We start from the raw sequence: 9,972 nt of genomic DNA, 5'->3' as shown, positions 1-9,972 counted from the left end.
GAAGGAATAACTCGTGCAGTCTCATGCCGCTGGTCTTATATGTGTTGATGTTGATCTGAGGAGGGGTTTTGCCTTCCTTGGTGCCCTGGTGAGCCCAGGAAGTTGATGGCACCTTGATGGGATGCTGATTGTAATCAGTTTTTTAGTTTAACTGAGTAAAATTTTGATTATTAGTGGCTGATAGTTTTATGTGACACCTGAATTGTGCAGAGGTGCATAGTCAACTGCAGTCCAGCCTGAAAGCAGTTCACTGTCTTTTGTCCAAATTTTTGAACAAAACACTGAGAAACTCTGTATGATGGTTTGGGTGGAACAGAATAAGCAGACAAGGAAAAAGAAACAGTTCTGTCCTGTGGTGGTTGGTGCTGTAATATCCTTATGAGAAATCCTTCATCAAAAAATGGTGACCTCTTTTGCAAAGGGACAAAGAACCTGGAAAGATGGTCCCACTGGGAGGTTTACCTCTTCAGAAGGCAGCCATCCTCAATAGGCTCATGGGTGGCTGGAGATGGTGGCCTGGATGAATTTGCCTCTCTGGTTTCCCCCATCCAGCCCATGCAAGCAGATGGAAACAGCAGCTGCCAAGCACACCACACCTCCTAGCCTGCAATAATAATCATGGATCAGCTCACCTCTGGCCCACAGTAAGTGTCTGGAGAAATTTTTCTCTTGCCAGTTGCCCCACGTTCAAGCCTATTCTCTTTGGCTTCACCCATAGCTGGGGGTTTGGCTTTCAGTACACTAGTGAAATGCATTAACAAAGGCCAAGCAAGGACATAACGATCAGCAGCATAAAAGATAATTTGCTTTCTGAGTCAGCTCTCAACTTCTCTAGCACTGCCAGCATTAGGACTCACTTCTGTTTCTCTTGCTGCCCTGGCTATAGTCATTCTCTCTGAGCCCAAATATTTCCACTGTATATTTTGGGAAGAACTGGAACATTCCACTCAAGTCTTCCAAAATCTGAATATCATTCCTTATGGCCCTCCCTAACACCTAAGAGTCAGCCCTGGACACCCTGCAGATTATTTTTATCCATCCTAAATTGTCACGGTCCACCCAGTTTCACCCAGTCACCTGCAGTTGGGTTAGCAGCGTTGTGCCTACCCTCTGTGAGTAGTCCCAAGAGGTGCAGTAGGGATGGTCCTTATCCTTGTTGTCCCTCCTGTCTTGGGGTCACTTGGGGCTGAGTCAAGAAGCGATACAGACAATGCATGGCGCAGGACATCATCCAGAAGTTGGGGCATAATGGAGCCTCTTGTAGCTCTTCTTTGACCCCCTTCCTGGATCTCCTTACAAATAAAACTAAACCTTATGGAGGAATGGCATGGAGTCAGCACACATCCAGGGTTTTAGCTGGGAACCAGGACTGGCATATGTTCCCTGCCCCTGCACTTAGACCCAGTTATGTCCCTTCCTCCTCTGGACAGGACAGGACAGTACAACCTGTCTGTCCTTTTGTCCACTTCATCCCTTGGTTCCCAGTTCAACATCATGGCCCATACAGTCCCTAGGAATTCAAGACTTGGTTTCATCATGACTGTAGACCATGAGCCAGGAAAGGCAACTGTGCTCTGCTTGGATAATACAGCCTACAGAGCCAGGAAGAAAGAGAACAACAACAAATAAGGAGCATGGGGTGTCCTTATGGTGCAAAATGATCTAATCCATACTCCAAATATTCTCTACACGCCTTTAGTCGAGTGATAGGCTCATAACTGGGGAGACTTTTGACATGAACACCTCTTGCAATCTGTCAATCAATCATTAAACCAAAGAATCTCCACCATGTTTAGAATTTCCTGTAATTATCAGGATGTTCACTCTAATTTATTTCACTAACTTCTTCAGCCCATATGTTCAAAGATGCACAAACCTTTGAGCCAAAGAATAGCCAGCTTGCAACAAGTGGCCATGAGGTGCTAATATCACTTTGCTACAGGATTGGCAGTGGGGATCATGCTTACATGGGAATGGCAGCTGCAGGATGTGAACATCTGAAAGCACTGTTAGAACATAAGCAAAAGAAAACAGTTCAGACGCATGACCTCAGGGCCAACATTTTATTAAAGAATACATATATAAATGCTGTTCTCTCTGATAAAGAACTTATTTAGGCCCTGCTTAAACTGAAACCCCTAACCTATTGCTTAGAACTACTGTATCTTCCTACAGAGGAGTTTATTTTGACACGAGGCCAAATAAAGTCATGTAGTTAGAAGCCTTTGGCACCTGCCTGCACATTTGCATCTGGGAAGAAAATATTTTTGTCCCTTCTTTCTCTTTCTCTGTATGCAGTTAGTTTATAGAGCCAAAGCTACCCCTAGGGCTCACTTCTCATACTTTTCTTGGAGCAATCTACTTCCAAGCCACCAAGTGTTGGGATGGTTGGAGAGAGTGGAGCCTGATCAGCCGTTTCTGATGATAGTCTGCAAAAATTGAAGTGCGACAAAGCATTCAGGAGGACGCTTAATTATATTACAAGGTGTGAGAAAGTTGGAACCATAATATTGAGACCGCTATAGAGAAGATTATTGTGCCTCAAATTTTCCAGTGTGGCGAGCTTATAAAATGTAAGCTTTTTATTTTATAACGTTTTTATATTATAATTATATTTTAACTCACACTTTTAAATTTATAAAAAGCCCTAATGTTCTATAACCTTGCTGAACTGGAAAATCTGAGGCATGCACATTTGATGATGACAGTTTGATGCATGGATTTTCTGGGTCGATCAAATGCCCTTGTCAAGATTCCTTAATTGCATCTCACCCATATGTAGGTTTTTACATTCAGTCCCATCAAAGTCTTATTCAAGACCTTAAAATAGAGTTTAATTGATTCACAGAGGTTGTGTTGGTCTTACTGAGTTGATTCACCCAAGCTTTGTAACAGTAATAATAATAATAAATGATTCTTAACAACATCAATATGTTATTTCTGATCGCTTCCCCTGGGACTCATCCGTGTTAGAAAGGAAGCTGGTGTCACTCTGTTTTAAAGATAAAACGCACCCAGCTTACCAGTGGGGATGTTAATTAGGCTTTGGACATCCATGTTTAATCTTCTTGCTTTTATCGTTTTCCTACATGTGAAATGTTTAAAAACATGTGGAAGCAAATTAGATAAACATCTGCTCCAAGCTGGACTCATCCATCTAGCCCATAATTCAGCATGTGGGAGGATTTCAGTGGTGAACGTGGCTATGAAAAGGGCAGACAAAAATAGCATCAGCTTCCCAGGGTGTAAGGCCAGGCTGCCAGCTGGTGTAAATCAGGGTGTCTCCTCTCCTGTGCTGCCTGCTCAAGGCATGGTTCATCTTCGCCAAACCTTACTGGTTTGGTTTGAGATGCTCCAAGCTGATTTTCCAGACTGTTTCTGCCATCCAAATAGATTTCACTGTGGGGTTTGTCCTGGAGGAGCAAAACAAATAATGAAAAAAGCTTCTTGTCTCCCTGAACTGGGCTTCTCTGATCCAGTGCTCAGTGATGCACCAAGTGCAGTTGGGCACACACAAGCCATCAAAATGGGATGCTGAGCTGCAACATGCTCAGGGTGCAACCCTGGGTGGTGCTAATGGAAGAGTTAATGTTCCCTTGCTGTCCTCCTGGGTGGTAAACCCATTCCCAAGTGTTTTCTATGCAACCCTTTTCTATAATCAGCTTTAAAATACCACTAAGCACAAGTCTTCCCAGGGATGCTTCAGTGTGCCCTATTCATGGTACAGTGATGCTGTGTAGGTAACCGATGAGCAGGAGCAATGTTGTGGTGACATTTAACCAAAAAATGGAATGGCCTCTCTTGTATAGGAAGCTCACAATGGTCCCTTCTGGATTTGAAATCTGAGAGGTACCTGCATTTGCCGAGTACTTGTTGGAATGGTTAAGCAGCCCCCTCCCGCCTGGGCCAGACTTCTGAAGCTCGCTGGCTGGAGAATCAGGCCAGGTGGGATTTACCCCTTGCTCTTGCCAATGTGTAACCTGGCAGGGCTGAGCTGCTTGGATACGAATTCCTCCTCTGGTGAAAGCAGGGAGCCAGGCAGAGAGCTGCAGCTTTCCCAGCAGCACTCAATGGCATGCCATACCCCAGGGCGACTTGCATTCCCTGCTGTGAAAAGCTGTAAATTACACACCAATAACTGCATGGAAATGGCTGGGCAAATATTTTGAAAGACGGAGAAACTTTGTAGAAACCACTGCTTTGTGAGTCACTTATAGATGGAAAAAGGTGAACTGAAAAGATCTCCCTGGCAAATGATTTGCTGAATGTTATTCATCTTAACGGTACTGCTCCCTCTCTTCTTTCCCCCCTCTCTTATCTGCTTGATTTTTTTTACACTTGCTATTCAAAGTCTGATGAAACCATAGTTTCCAAATTGATTTTTTTCCCTTCCAAATTTCTAATGTCAATAAATACTTCAAAGGTAAAGAGAACTCACATGCCAACTTCTAGCCTAGAGCTTACTTTTACAGCTCTGTAATAAACTCCTTTAAAAAAAAATGTTTATAATGGCCATGACCATGGTACTTAACCATTGCAGCGCTTTCTGTCATCCTCATAATGTTAAGTGCCAATAAATCACCTGAACTGTCATGGTGCCCTGCATTTATTTGCAAAGCTGTTAGAGGGGTATTTTGGGAGTTTATTGACCAAGCGGAACAAAAGCTGGGCTCTTCTGTTTTGTGTTTTTTTGGTGGGGATTTTTTGCGTAGGAGAGTAGATGAAATGCTACCTAAACCTCAAGCTGGCCTCTTGTACCCAGGGTATGTAATGCTGCTATTTTTGGAGGTATTTCACAGGGGATCAAACCCAGTTCAGCGGCAAGGCGGAGCAGCGGTTGCTCGGTGGTCGCAAGCCACGTGTATTGCCTAACCTGCATTCAGGGCTGAGCCCGCAGCCGAAAATGGGTTTTGTGGGGAGGTACCAGCCTGCACTGAAATGTGAGGCATGAAGCGAAGGGCCTTTTTCTGTTCACAGGCACTGCTCTGAAGCCTCCCAGACTCTACTTATAGCAGAAGGAGATTTTTGGACTAATTTCCTGGCCCATGTTAGGCTGGGCAGAGTACAGTGCTTGCTTATTTCTATTACCACCCAGTTCAGATCCTGCTTGATGCTAACTCAGGTTGTTGTATGAGGTCTTATAGATTCAACCATCCACCTTTTGCAAAGAGGATGTTTGCTTTTTCACCCACTGAGTATTCACAAAGTTTCACCCATTGAGAAGCAGTAGTAGTAAAACCATAAAATAAAACTTACCCTCCATCCTTGTTTCCTGCACGCTGTCATCTCTGCACTAGATGTTTCTGAAGACAACTCCCTACTAAGGACAGGGATGAAGAAGTCCAAAACCTAGTGAAGAACAGAATTACAGCTTGTGGTATGAACATGGACACAGCCTTGGTTTGAAATTAATGCATGAAAAATAAATTGTTTTCTCAAAAAAAGTAAACACAGCAAGTTTTCCAACTGTGTCAATAACCCCAGGACAAAATGGATTTTGAAGCAGTCATGGATCATATAGAAAAACAAGGTTTAGCTGTTGGTAATTAAAAGTCAATATTAGAAGTAAAAGGCCAAACGGCCTTGAAAGCCACCTGCCTCCTCTTAGAGTGTGTTTTGAAGATCCTTACTACATACTGCACTAGGAGCTGCTGCCTCTGAGTGTATCACCTGGTTGGAATTTTTCATGGAGCTTGAATTTATTAGAAAATAGCCCCAGTCAAGCAGAACTGTGCAAATTAAATTGGATTTACATGACAAGGTGGAGCCCAAGCACAGCAGCTCGAAAATGCCTGAGAAGCAAAAGACAAACCAGAGGGGATCAGGGAGGAAGGCTGCTGCTCTGTGTAAACAGTGTTTAAAAAAAAAAAAAGAAAAGTTTGACTAACAGAGCAATAAAATTAAAATTCCCACTTCAGCTGCCCTGGGGGTTTCAAAATGAGACACTGAGGGAGAGTTAGAGGAAATAAACAGATTTCAGCATATAATAAGCAGGAGGCTGGAATATTATTGTAGGATAAAGTGTTCTGGGACAGTGTGAGCTGACCCAGAACATGTTCCTTTTGTAAGGAAGGGTGAAGACTTGATCTTCAACCCCGGTGAAGCCTAGAGGACTCAACCTATTGGCTTCAATAAGCTCTGGGTGAAGCCTGACTTTCTAGTAGACATTAGGAGCCTCATATTTTCTTTCCTTCAGAAAAATATGTCTGTCAGCTTGCACTGCTGCCTATTATCTTATCAAAGTATGGTTTCTTCATCAGTAATATGTAGCTTTCTGAATCTGTAAATACTGAATTGCTTCCATATGCCAGATATTTCACTGGAGAGACCCTCCACTTTGGGAATGTCATTATTGCCCAAAATAATCTTCTGTGAGTCATAATGTAAACTCAAAGTTATTGCAATTTATTAGCAATCACAATTTGCCAGGAAAACAGAATCAAGAGTGTATCAGAGAAAGTAACTCAATTGCAAAATGAACATGCCCTCTATTGCGGTCTAGGCCCATTAATATCAACTTTCCAAATCCAAAGAGTGATTTCCTCTTGTGCCTGCGTAATAACGTGGTACAGCACGTGTTCTTCTGAAGGCAGCAACAGGATTTTATTGAATATATGGAAGGGAATTGGTTTTCTGGTTTGTTACTTAAAGCTGATCCTTACTGTCAACATTTGTGATGCGTAAACCTCAAGAAATAACACAGCTAAAGGCTTAATCTGGTGCCACTGTGATTTGTAGAGCGAAGTTGGAGAAACAGTTGTGGCCACGCTGCCGGGGACCAGCCGGGCAGAAGGTGTGTGCAGGTTGCTTTGGCAGAAGTGCATGGTGCTGCTCTTGAAGATCAGGGGATCTGCCTACAGAGATAGTGTGCTGCTGTCATCATAATTGGAGCTTGGGAGAGGGCATGAAGGAAATGGGGTGAAAAGAAAGTCATGGAACACGTGCTAAATGTGCCATTTCCTGCTGGAGCAGTTCAGCTTACAAGAAATCCTCCCTCTTGCATCCTACTGTTTGGAGTGTGGATTTGGAAGGGTGAGAAATGGCTCTTTATTAGTAACACTTCGATTCCCCTGATCCCCATGGGCTCATGGCTGGGATTTTCTCCAGCTAAATGTTGATGTGAGCAGCCTCCAAATCTATTTGTATAGAAATATCAATGTGTAGCAGATCCAACAACTGGCTGCGTAGGACAACTTGTTATCTCAGAGCCCTGAGCCTGATGGGTTCTCCTCGCACAGATGACAATGTCATATCCCTTCAGATGGAGCTAGTCTCCTAAGTTGCTGAGATCTTTCAGCATTGGCTAGAGATGTCCCTGGGATTGTCCCCATGTAATGGACAGTGGTGGCTCGGCCTTGCTCTAGTGCACAGTTCATGCTGGGCATCCTCATGAGCCTCAGACATTAATCAGTCCCAGCTGGTACCAAGGGAAACTTTAACAGCTCCAGTATGTGGGATCAGGTCAGACATCTGAAAGTGGTTGCACAGCTGGCAGCAGAGCTGTTAGGTTGGCTTTGCCTAAAATCCACCTATCCATCCTGGGGGAAAGAACAACCTCTTTGACTGATATAAACAGATATCACTCTGAGGGGAGTCATAAAGTGCTGCCTGTTCATAGCACTTGTTTCCCTGGCAGGGACACCCCTTCTCGTGTAGTATTGGCATTTTTGATTCACTGGCCTGGTGTGAAGCTGCAGTTATGGGTGAGAGAATCAGAGGGAGGGAGGACTGAGCAAACAGGTCTCTAATGTGGGGCATTTTTTTGGGAAGTACAAGAGTCTTCATTCCCTGAGAGTCTGGGCAGTCCTCTGGACTGGTGCTAATGGATGCAAACTGGGTGCAGAATAGTGTACCCTCCAGTCCTCATCAAACTAAATGGAAACGTAGTGTAGCCTGCTCTGAGATGTCAGAGACTGAATTATTTTGGTAGGAGAATAAGGGTCTAAAAATCACCCCACTCCCTGGGAATTTGATTGCTGGATAATGCTTGGTAGATGTTACGCCTACCTGTCCAGTGCTTGCTTTAGCATTGCTATACAAAACCAGGCTCTGCCTATGACCAGCACCTCACCAAGTTTACCTCTCTGCACCAGCAACACATACAATAATGTGCTAGCTTGGACACAGGAGGAGCAAGTTGAAGGCTTAGCCTAGTGCAGACCGCATCCTTGCAGCTCTTAATTTGCAGCGGAGCAGCAGGGCACTTCTGTAGGATTTACGTGTCATCCACAGGGGATATGAGAGCAATCAAGCTTTGCTTCAGTGTGGACTTAAGTTGGGCTTTGACAGATCTCCTTCCTTCCTTTCTTCTTTTCCTTCCTGGGAAAAATGGGTATAAATTGTGTTCCAATCTCCTTGAATTTAACAGCAGTTTTTCCCATTAATTTCTGTGGGGTCACAGGTATTTGTGTGTGTTTCCACCAGCTAGTACCCAAGTGTAACAGCTGAGCTGGTCTGAAAAAGGGGGGTTTCTTATAGAGAAAAGAAGAATGCAACTCTGCTGGAAAAGCTTTTGTTTGGCAATGGCTGGAAAAGGTTGTTCTGGGACTGATTTAAAGAGCACTGGGTAATCTTATGCAGATTCCCTCAGGGCAGTCATAAGTTAAGTGATGAAAATGTCTGCATGTTTTACACAGCTCTGCTCCAGGACTGGGGGAGAGGCAGCACACAGAGTCCCACGTGGATGGTGTCATTGCTGAGGGGACAGGATACTCTCCCGTGGGAGCAGGCACAAGATGGGTACCTGAGGCGAGCAGGACAAAGCATCAGTGTCCTGGAGCTGGGCACATGCAGGTTTTTGCAGTAGCTTTGCTACAAAGCACAGCACTAACACCACCCCAGTGTCCCAGAGAGCTTCCTGATGGGAGAAGTGGTCCCCCTCCAGCTTCCTGCATGAGTCTGGCTGCCACAAGCTGGACTCATGTGGTGCTTAGCAGAGATCTGCTTGATGTTGTGGAGCTGAGCACGAAAAGCAATGGCTCTCCTTGCTCATCTGAAGAGAGCTCTGCTCTGGGGTATCCCCTCTGTGCCCCCCCATGTTGGTTCAGGGAGCTGCTCTGACAGATGCAATGCTTCACCCAGGGACATCCGTGGTCACGATAACACTCTGAAGTCTGCAGTGCTTACGCAGGGCCTGCTGCCAGTGCCAGGGAGAATGACTTCCACAATGCACGTGCTTCTAATTTACATAATTTGCATACTAATTTACAGCATATCGACAGAGAAGGAATGAGGGCTTGGAAGAGACGGAGGCTGCTTATTTGTGATGTTGTGTTTGATGTGGCTGCCTTTTCGTGCTGGAGTTTTGCGTGTGTGTGTGACATAAGTGGCCTTAAAAATACAAGGGACTGGGTGGGAGGAAAAGAAGAATGGAAACTGCAAGTCTTTTGCTAAGCTAGATACCATAATAATCCTGGCAATTAACTATGGGAAAGCTCTGGAGCTGGATTTTTTTTCTGCCATACATTTGTTTTCAGTATATCAGAGAGAGGAGAGACCTTCCCACTTGCTGCACAGCAGCCATGCCCAGGGGGACTTGGTTATAACCACTTCCAGAGCAGGGTGTCCCTTCTGGGTAATGTGTGCTTTGCCCATAAAACTTGCACCCCCTCTCCAAGACTAACATTAAAATCAGAAAAAACTCCAAAGGCTTGTCTGATGAATGGGGCTCTTTGTTCTAAAACACTGTCACCCAAGAGTGAGCCCTATGGGGAGATTTATAGCAAGATTTCAAGCTACTAATGAAGGAAGGCTTCTTTGATTAGTCAGGTAGCAAAGCATGACAACACAGCAGTCCATGTTCAATGAAGAGCAAGCTAAGGGTGGCCCGTACAAGCAAGTCTACAGGTACGTGTGTGAGAATTTGGGTATTGCTGTGTTGTATGCACTGCTTAGAGAGCCACTGTGGCTGTGGGAAGATGGTTTGCCAAAGTCCAGTGCGTCCTAGGGTCGGCCACTTCTGAAGCAGTACCT

At 44.6% G+C, this 9,972-nt stretch overlaps 1 long non-coding RNA gene across 1 annotated transcript; it reads right to left on the bottom strand.

Moving 5' to 3' along the window:
- Nucleotides 1-2,049: 2,049 nt before the first annotated feature.
- Nucleotides 2,050-5,304, bottom strand: LOC141946796 (uncharacterized). Its single transcript, XR_012629937.1, has 2 exons — nucleotides 5,257-5,304; nucleotides 2,050-3,413 (listed from the first exon to the last, which is right to left on the bottom strand). It is a non-coding gene; the product is annotated as an uncharacterized LOC141946796 (long non-coding RNA).
- Between the last annotated feature and the right edge of the window lie 4,668 nt (nucleotides 5,305-9,972).

The sequence above is a fragment of the Strix uralensis genome, chromosome 8 (genome assembly GCF_047716275.1).
Source record: "Strix uralensis isolate ZFMK-TIS-50842 chromosome 8, bStrUra1, whole genome shotgun sequence".
NCBI classification, from domain to species: domain Eukaryota; kingdom Metazoa; phylum Chordata; class Aves; order Strigiformes; family Strigidae; genus Strix; species Strix uralensis.
Note: the sequence above shows the minus strand (reverse complement) of the source record. Positions and strands in the feature narration are given on the sequence as shown.